General features: G+C 37.8%; 1 long non-coding RNA gene and 1 pseudogene across 1 annotated transcript; both read left to right on the top strand.

The window, feature by feature from the left end:
• The first annotated feature begins 3,434 nt into the window (after positions 1-3,434).
• The window catches only part of LOC132159290 (zinc finger protein 271-like), a 147,312-nt pseudogene continuing 140,384 nt past the window's right edge, over positions 3,435-10,362 (top strand).
• Positions 8,940-10,260, top strand: LOC132159436 (uncharacterized). The gene is made up of 3 exons (XR_009437848.1): positions 8,940-9,031; positions 10,013-10,049; positions 10,153-10,260. It is a non-coding gene; the product is annotated as an uncharacterized LOC132159436 (long non-coding RNA).

Here is a 10,362-nt window from a genome sequence, read left to right as displayed (position 1 = left end):
GTGTTTGTGTTTCAATGGCTTAAAATCAGTTTTAAAACAAAAACACGTCTTAAAAATGTGTGTCCATGCTACAAATGTAGTCCCTCATTTAGGAACGAGCTCCTCGTTTTGTCCCGGCTGGTCATTGTCTCCTCTTCACGCGCCGTGGTGGTGTGTAAAGATCACACTCATCCAAATGATGAAAAACTATTACCGTAAATAATGTATTCTGTGGCACCACAAAATAAAAGATGGAGCATAATATGAAACTATAGACTTTTTATTTCGTCCATCCGATATATACAGTCATATCACACAGCCCTACCCTGAAGTGATCTGACTGTGGTCTTGAGGTCTTGCCGTAATGAAGTCTGTCAAGAGTCCGGACCCGGTGTTCCTCCCTCTCACCACCAGAGGGCGCCATTTCCCATTATCCCGGACTCATTCACCTTTACTCCACACACCTGTTAGCCCACTCACTCACACACACACACACACACACACACACACACACACACACACACACACACACTCACACTCACACTCACTCACACACACACACACACACTCACACTCACTCACACACACACACACACACACACACACACACACACACACACCTGTTTCCCATTGTCACAGACTATATATTCTCCTCTCACTTACCTCTCTGTCTGGTTGGCTGAATTAATTGTGTTTTGCATTTCATTTGCTTCATGCATTGCTAGTATTTCATGTTTGTAGGGTGGATGCCAGCACCTTCTGTTGCCTGATTGTGTCCTGGTCTCGTCCTTGCTGGATCTGTTTCTGTTTTGTTTTTGCCTTGTTGGCTTTTTGTTTATTAAAAGAGTTTTCTAACCTGCATTTGGGCCCAGACCCTGTTCTTCTTCAGCGGTCTCTATCGCCCCGTGACAGAATTCAGCCAGCAACATGGGTCCAGCACGACCCTCCCGAGGCGACGGCGTCCGCTCACAAACCTGCCTGAGAAAAAACAAACATCTCATAAGCAGAAAGTTATCACATGCCTTGCGCGTGCACTTCCAGTCATGTGCACACACTCTCAAGTCTGCAAGTGTAGGTATTTAGACAGACCCTGCCCTCTTCTAATGTTACTGAATTCTGAGTCTTCTAAATAAACGTCCACAAAGCTATTTGCATAAAACACACCCAAACCATCTCCATCTAAGGGCTTTATGAACAAACTTGTGTTTCACGCTTATAGTCTTTGCAACTTTAGGGATCTTATCTATTCACGAACACCTTGTAACACTCCAGAGAAAAAGAAAACTTGAAATGGCATCATATCACTCCTTTAAGACCAAGTACAATTCTCTGCCGTCTAGTCGCAATCACTTCAGCTCACACCGAGTGGGACTTTAATTTCTTCAAATCAGTTTGGGGGAATGCAGAGATGTGATTATTGATGGTAAGCACAACATCCACATCTTTCACTATTGGAAGATAATATTGTTAAATAGAGAAACAAAATCAATTTGAACTTTTAGCGTATTATTGAACTTGGACCTCATTATTAGTCCAGGGCCCTGCACACACACACACACACACACACACACACACACACACACACACACCTGTTTACTGTACAAACACAAAACACAATTTACTAGATCATTCCCTCAATTTACAAATTGTGCACACGATTTAGAAATTGAGATGATGAATTAGCAAATCGAGGGAACAAAATAGTAACTGTCTTCACATTTTAGTACATTGAGGGAATGAATAAGTAAATCATGCACACAATTTGTTTTATTTATTTATTTTTTTGCATGTCATGTGCAGGGCTCCATAAAATTTAAAGGGGACTTAGGCAAACACAAATTCTTAGTCAATATGGAGCTGGTCACGATTTTTTAGGGGGGCTGAGTATGACTGGTATAATTACTCACAGACATAAAGAAATTGTGTGTGAGCTGTGGTCTTAATGCAGGAAAACAAGCTCTGCATCTCAATGTTCACACTATCCATCCTATATGTTTAGAATAAGTGTGTCCCAGAGCATAGTATGATGAAAAGTGTATGCCAAAAGTCCCCGGATGGTCGACTGTTTCAGGTCGATTTTTAAAGTTCAAACAGTTGAATGCACTTGTTTTTCCAGTCATTAATCAGCTCTAAATTAATGCACTGCCTTCACTGAAGCACAAATAGACAAACATCAGATTTCATTGATTTGATGTGTTTCAATGCTGATATCTCTTTGGATTTTTTAAAGAATGATTAATTATTATGTCCCATGCATTCACAAGCTTGTTTCTGTTTCTCTCTGCAGATATGTGATTGTTCATATCAAGGTAAAGTTAAAAGGTAAAAAACTGTATTATTTCGGGGTATTTAAGATATATATTGTGCTAAGTTTCCTACACCTTCTACCTTGTTTTATTTATTCTCAGGGAGGTAAAGTAAGTCAGATCTGTTCTCTCTCATAAACATCTGAGTTCATCTTCACAAAACAGGTCACAGAAGACTTCTCCGTGGTCTGTTCTTAGCTATAAATCAATGCCAGGGAGGCAGACTTGTGTTATATACTACTACAAGTCAGTTTATTTATTACAATTAGTAAGTAAGCAGTTCAAATATTCTACAATTACTGTGTAAGTATTAAATAAAGTATAAATGTGAGTAAGTAGTTTGCTCAAGGTAATATCAGCGATGGTTCTGGAGCCGGAGAGCTCTTCAGGTCTGGAAGCAGTATCTGATTTCATCATCACTTCAGTCTTTTATAGACTTCAGGTGGATCCCAATCAGGGTTCAAAATTAGCATTAAATTCATTTTGGCGGGTGTTAATAAAAACTTACTAGCCAGTTTGGCCGGTGATGCACGAGGCTCTGTTCTCGGTCATTTATCCCGTGGAAGCACTTCCTACATTTCCCATGAACACTGTGCCGTAATGCTACACGATGACGTTTCATACGCCCATTGACTGCACGCAGTTTACAGTGAAACCAGCGCGAGAAACCATGGAAACGAACGGAGCGTCCATCAGAAAACACAAGGAAGAAGAACTAGGAGGAAGTTAGTTAAAGTACATGTGTGAATGGTTGTTAGCACTAACAGTTACTAAACTAGGAGCTACGTGGAGCGCAGCTTACCTTTGTCCGGATTACTGTATTACTGTATACTGTTTGTCGGCTTTATGATCTGCAGCTCCTGAACCCATCCATTTGTGAACCGCACATGAGACTCCAATGACTTGTAGCTTCGGGACTGTTCTGAAGTGTAGGTGCTCACAAAACAAACAAGGTAGCCAAATATATTTCATATGGATTCAAACCGTTAATAGTGCCGATTTTGTCCACATACCGGTCCCTGGCATCCCTAAAATGATTTGATTTCAGGTTGTGTTGGTGTGCTTTCACCTCACTATAAATAAAAATAAATAAAAAGATGCCCATCCATCTATCTCAGCACTACTGTAGACCTGGGCCTAAGCTGAGAGCAGAGCTGGACACAGACACCAATGAGGGAGTCCTCCTGAAGCCTACTGATGTCGACCAGCATGACAAGGCAAAGAAGGAGCTCATCTAGTTCACCACTGCTAGATTTAGTGATGTGAACAGTGGTGTCCTGCAGGAGATGCGGCTGACCAGTTTCCAGTGCTGGCCAGAGGCAGACACCAGTTCAGGTTAGCAATTCAAATGTAGAGACCAAATCTTCATCAGTCACTTCCGACCTCTTTTACTGTCTGCTGGAGTGAATGTGGAGTTGATCCCTGATCAATGGACAGTTCTCAAGACTGAACTTCACACAGCAGGAGGTACTTGATGTTTGAGGAAAAAAAAACATATGTAGAATTTTTAAACAAGTGCTTGAAAAGTTCCTAAGCTCTATAGAAAGGTCTAATATTGTGAGGCAGTTTTATTTTGTTTATCAGGAATCAGAGTAAATGTAATTTGTTAAAGGCACAATCCAAATTTGATGCCATCTTTTAATAACTAAAGTTGCATTTGAAAATGTATAATTGTTTGCAAATGCATAAAGCATATTTTCTGTCTCACCCTGCTGCAGGAACCTTTGAGAAGACCTGGCCTACTGTGAACAGAATACTGCGCCATCATGTCCTGATGTGCTTGATGTTTCTGATGCTCTCCTCACAATCCCTGTAACTACAGCTGACTGTGAAAGAGGGTTCAGTGTTATGAAGCAGGTAAAGAGTGACTGGAGCTCACGCCTAAAAGATGAGAACCTCTCTGACCTCCTTAAACCCAGTTGTGCTCACCTGACATCACAGACTTTGATCCAAACAAAGCCATTGACATCTGGCATGCTGACAGTTTGTGCTCACGCAGGCCTGACTTTCTGCACAAACACCGAACAAAAGGAACAGAGGGTGGCTCAGATTCTGATGGCACCTCTGAAGAAGAAGAAGAGCTCTGAAGACGTGATTCAAATGATATATGAAGTGTTTGCACTTTCTGTGCATATTTTGTTGTATGCATTGTACTTTATATGTGTTTTTCATGCCAACAATGCTAATAAAATGATCAAATGCATTCAGTGGCACACATAATTTATCTTATTTTCACCGGGGAAAAAATGGCTAGTGGAAATTCTGATTGGCTGGTAACTTTAGAAAACAATTTTAATTTCGAACCCTGGTTAGCAGTATAAGTGAAGGGAGGTTTTTGTCCCAGTAAAGTTGCTTTCATTAAACACTATTTTGAAGTATGATAATTTAAACACACTATATTATTGCACACTGTTTTATAATGTACTACAGAACTGAAATATAACTATCTACCACATGAGTGATAGCGGGCTGTAGTTGGGACACCCCTGGTTTAAAGCCTATTGTGACACTTGCAGCTATCACAACAGTATTTATTTATTAATCTGTGATGAACTGTGTTTCATATAAAAACACAAAACCAGAACACTTAATTAAGTTAAACTCAATTCATTGCTTCTTTCAATTTTTAAATGCTTAAATTTTTTAATATTTGGGGTCTTTTAATTGTACGTTTTTTGTTTATATATATATATATATATATATATATGCCTATATATTAATAAGAAAAGATAAATAATAATCTATTTATTTTTTATTTCAGCCCATAAGTACAAGCATCAAAGCATCTAAAAGAAGATAAATGTGCAGGGACAGAGTTTATTGAAGAACAGAGAGAACATGAGAGATCTAGAACCCTGCAGAACCAAACACACTGAAGAACAAACAGGTTGTGTGTATTCTTCATCCTTCATCAATGAGGCTGAAGAACCATTCGTTTATAAAGCAGTTCATCAGATTTCGTGTTTCACTGATGTCTTCACAGACATTTTCTACATCTCGCTTAGTCACATGTTCTCCTATTCTCATGAAGTGCTTTGAACGGCTAGTCATGCACCACATCAAGTCTGCCCCCCCCCCCCCCTTGACCTCTTCCAGTTTCCATACCGCTCCAACCGCTCGACCGATGATGTCATCACAACTGAGCACTCACACATCTGGACAAAAAAGACTCATACGTCAGAATGCTGTTCATAGACTTCAGTTCAGCATTCAACACAGTCATCCCTCAACAGCTCATTTACAAACTGGTCCAGCTGTATTTAATATTTAATCTGTATCTATCTGTATTTTTAGGTTCTACTGTTAGTGTTATCTGTATGCACCATAAGCCTGAGAGTAACGCAATTTCAATTCTCTGTATTTATGTACTGTACATGTGGAAGAATTGACAATAAAGCAGACTTGACTTCATTATAGTCTGATAAACCATGTTATTTGCTTCTAACAAATTTATTTCTGAATTTGTACATTCCTATTGTTTATTATTTTCTTTTCTTTTTTTATTTTTAATACGGAACACCACTTTTTTAGTCTTTAATATGAGATGAGTCTCTTTTCAACCCTCAGCTGGACAAAGTTATGATGGAATCAAAGACCAGTTGGACATTGAGCCTAAACACAATAAAGAAGCAGAAACTGTAGAACAAGTATTAATACTGTACCCTAATATGAATTGAAATAATTTAAAGTAAGAAATAAATACAAATCTCTGCATGTGTGACATTTGAAGTGAATATGATAGATAACAGTCCAGGAAGAGTGAAAATAATAATGCAGTGTTTAAATGTATTAGGTGTAATATTCTCTCTCCAGTACAGCAGGTGGCAGTAACTGTTCAGCTCGCTCGAGATCCTCCAGTAAAACCCACGAAGAAGAAGAAAACGAAAGTAACTGCAGAAAACACGCAGATAGCGAGCGAAAGCGTTGCTCGTTGGATTTGATGCATGCCATGTCCTAGAAAACATTTTTCATTTACATCTTAGCAAAAAAATACTTTTAAATCTCATCTTAGTGCACAAGACTGCAAGTATGTTTTCAAAAAGGGGTTTTATTGAAAACGAATGTGTTTCTGAAGGTGTCTCCGTATTTCCGCTTCTGGTTTATGTTGTTGTATTCGTGATGCCAAATCGAAAGTGTTTTTAAAACCTGTTAGCCAAGCCCCCCCCCCCCCCCAATTATGGGACTCACAGCTGAAAGTGCTCTACCAAACTTATAATTGTAACAGTTTCCAACTTCAGTGTGTTACAAACATAATTTTGGTGTTTTTTGGAAAGAAGACCCTTTGGGCTTTACTTTTTATCAACCAGATTTGATAATGCTCAAAAATATTAAAAGTTATAGACACTGAAGTGCCTTGATTTTTTTTTTTTTTTTTACCACACTTAAATATTTTTTTATTTGATATACAAATACATGAAATGAGTCCTGGAGCAATCTAGAAAAGTAATGGGGTGAAAAACCACATGTCTCATGAGTTTCTATGTCAAATTTGAAAAAAATATCATGAAAAATGAGACTCCTGCAAATATTTTTCTGAGACTATGTCTACACCCCCCCCCCCCCCCCCAAAAAAAAAAAAAAAAAAAAAAAAAAAATTATATATATATATATATATATATATATATATATCCCAATAGTATTGAAGGCTTCTACAAACTATTTAGTCAGTAAACATACCACTGCATAGTTTTTTTCAATTAAAAAACACTAGACAGAAACTTAGACGTCATATAAGTGATTTATTTTATCACTAGAAAAATACAATAAAAATAATTTGAGTAAGAAAAATAAGAATAATAAGAAAAATAAAAAAGACTTAACTTTGTTTGCCAATTCCAGAAAATCCTGAGATTGCTAGAAATGCAGTATTTACAATGAATTACGATGCAAATAAGTGCTGATGTGCTGATGGCCACTTATACAGATGGTAATAACACAAATGTGCCGAAGTAAATAATCCACTCTCTCTATTCATATAGACGCGTTCACTTTGATAGCCGTGATCATTCAGTAATAGCGAGCTGATTTGGGCTGATTTGCACTCAAACAGATGGTAATCATGCAGATACATTCACATTCAACATAAAACACACTCTCACATATATAAAAACTCTCTAAAATTAAAAGAAAGACAGGAAAATGCGATCGCTGTAAGTTCCGCCTCCATCAGCTGACAGGTGCGTCAGAGCGCGTCACCAGCTCTCAGGAGAGAGCGCCAAATTCAAATAAACTTTAATCTTCCGCCTATTTTTCATTCATTCCGGTGGATCGCCTCATTCTGTTTGTGACACTGTACGCTGCAAAACCGTGCCGTGTATTTACTACCAGGACGCAGTTTCCGACCGTGAGTTATTCCATAACGGACGCAAACAGTTCTGTCGCTGAAGAAATGAAATGTAAACAAAGGAATTATGATCCATATTACAACGTTATTGCTTCGTTGGACTAAACGTGCTTCATGAGATGTCGTTCAGTGGACCCTTACCTTCCTAACTAAACTGGGATTTACAGCTGTGGATGTGTTTATGACTCGTTATTATGACGGATCTGGTATGTACAGTGTTTCTAATGTTCATGTTTGTGTGTGTACTGCTTACACAAATGTAGCAAATACAGTCTTTATAAGCTTTCCATCGAAAAACAGCGATCTGTTGTCGATGCTTGAGGCTTAGATCTTTATAGTGATACATAGTTTGTCAAGATTAAATTTGTCCTGTTTCATTTAATCTATTGATAATCACTGACACGTGCAAGTTGAAAGGCGTTGAGAACGAGGACGTCTTTGTGCTGGCTATAATCTGATGTTCAGGAAAACACATTTAACCTGAGTTTTGATTTTTTTTTTTACATTTCTCCATACTCCTTTATTATTTGGAATAAATTTCACACAAACAATAATTAAATACTTTATCAGACATTAGTTTCGGATGGTCAGCTGTTAAATAATGGTTTTTGAGTATTATTGAGCTTTGCTGTCAGGTTGGCAACCGATCCTCCTTTGCTTCTCCTTTAAAGCTGTCATATGATGCTGCTAAAAACAACATTGTTTTGTGTATTTGGTGTAATGAAATGTTTATGCGGTTTAAGGTTAAAAAAAATATTTTCCACATACTGTACATTACTGTTTCTCCTCTATGCCCTTCTTCTGAAACGTGTTGATTTTTACAAAACTCATCGCTCTGAAAAGTGAGGAGTGCTCTGATTGGTCAGATATCCAGTGTGTTGTGATTAGCCGAATGCCTCAAGCGTGTGACAGAAATGATACGTCTCTTAACATATTGTGATGCCCTGTCCGGCCGGAGCGACGGGACATAAACATAAAACCCATTATAAACATGATATAAACATGATTTCTAGCCCTGTCTTCTTTCGGAAGGTGAAACAAAGTAGTTTCAGGTTCTCAACGAAACAGCGTCACACACCGCGGTCTTGAGTGAACGGAGGCCAGCGCTTGAGAACGATTCTATGAAGGACTGTACCTTGGTCTTGAGCAACCACACGTGATGAACCCGGGCTGGACTCCTCTTCATCCATGGTGAAAGTCTTAATGCAGGAAAACAAGCTCTGTGTTTCAATGCTCACACTATCCATCCTGAATATATGTGAGAGTAGAATAAGTGTGTCCCAAAGCAGAGTATGCTGAAAAGAGTATGTCAAAAGTCCTCGGATGGTCGACTATTTCAGGTTGATTTTTGAAGTGTGGATCCCTGCACACTCTAAAATCAGGTCGGTGAAGACTGAACACGGTAAGAAGAGTTAAAATATGCTTTATTTGTACAGTTGTATCCAGTACCATTTCCGGAAATTGCTTTTTTTATTTTTGTAATTTAAAATAATTGGACAAGTTATCTCTTCAGGGTCATTAGCGTTAACTCAGATTTGAGTGAAAAGTAATTTGGCAGATAACCTTTTGAGTAAAACACTGTTTGTACGTCATTTCTTTATCTTTCTGGGAGGTGGGGTGATTTAATAAGCTTTTTAAATAAGTTTTCAGTCCAATCTGACCTAAACACAAATTTTCACAACTACAGCTTTTACCATGTAATAAATGTGCCGTTTCAAAAGATTAATATCTATAATTTATGGGTAAAAGTTTAAAACCCACTTGTATCAGTAAACTTTACTTCTAGTTTACTAGCTTGAGTCTATTTTTATGTACATTTGACACTTCTCCATCTCAAGTAATGTTGTTTCAGATCATTATTTAATGCCATATTAATTCATAATAAGTTGTGGAAAGGTACTAAAAACATATTTACAACAGTTCATGTGAGTTCAGTGGATCAATTTAATATTATAAAGCGACAAAACCACTTTTTGAGTCCCAAAAAAAACAAAATAACGACTTTCCTACAATCTAGTAATGGGCCAATTTCAAAACACTGCTTCGAAGCTTTACGAATCGAATCAGTGACTCGAAGCACCAATATCACGTGATTTCAGCAGTTTAGCCGTTTGATAGGAGATCCGAGTCACTGATTCGATTTGTAAAGATACGAAGCAGTGTTTTGAAATCAGCCCATCACTGATTGTTGAAAAATTATGTTTTTTTTTTCGGTGCACAATAATTCTCGTTGCTTTTATAATATTAAGGTAGAACCACTGAACTCACATTAAATATGTTTTAGTACCTTTCTGGATCTTGAGAGAGGAAATGTCATTGCTTTGAACGCAGTCCTCACTGAGCCATCGGATTTAATCACAATATCTTAAACTGTGTTCTGAAGATGAATGAAGGCCTTATGGGTGTAGAACAATATGAGGGTGAGTAACTAATGACAGAATTTTCACTTTTGGGTGAACTAACCCTTTAATATATAAGAAATTGACAGGATTTTTGCTATATTTTAGATTTCTTCCCTTGCAGCTGTTGGGGGTCATGACACAAGACGTGTGACGTGGAAACATCCTTTCCCACATGTTCATGATGATGTTGGGAGGAGGATCAACTGGAAGGGTGTGAATGGGGAAAAAAATATTCAACCAGAGTTCCTTTTAAACGATTACAACATCATAGAACAAAACTGAATTAAATTAGCCTATGCACTTTATATATACACATCACATTTCTAATCAA

This window comes from Carassius carassius, chromosome 16 (assembly GCF_963082965.1).
Source record: "Carassius carassius chromosome 16, fCarCar2.1, whole genome shotgun sequence".
In the NCBI taxonomy this organism is placed as follows: Eukaryota; Metazoa; Chordata; class Actinopteri; order Cypriniformes; family Cyprinidae; genus Carassius; species Carassius carassius.
The sequence above is the reverse complement of the archived record's forward strand: the minus strand, read 5'-3'. Positions and strand labels throughout refer to the sequence as shown.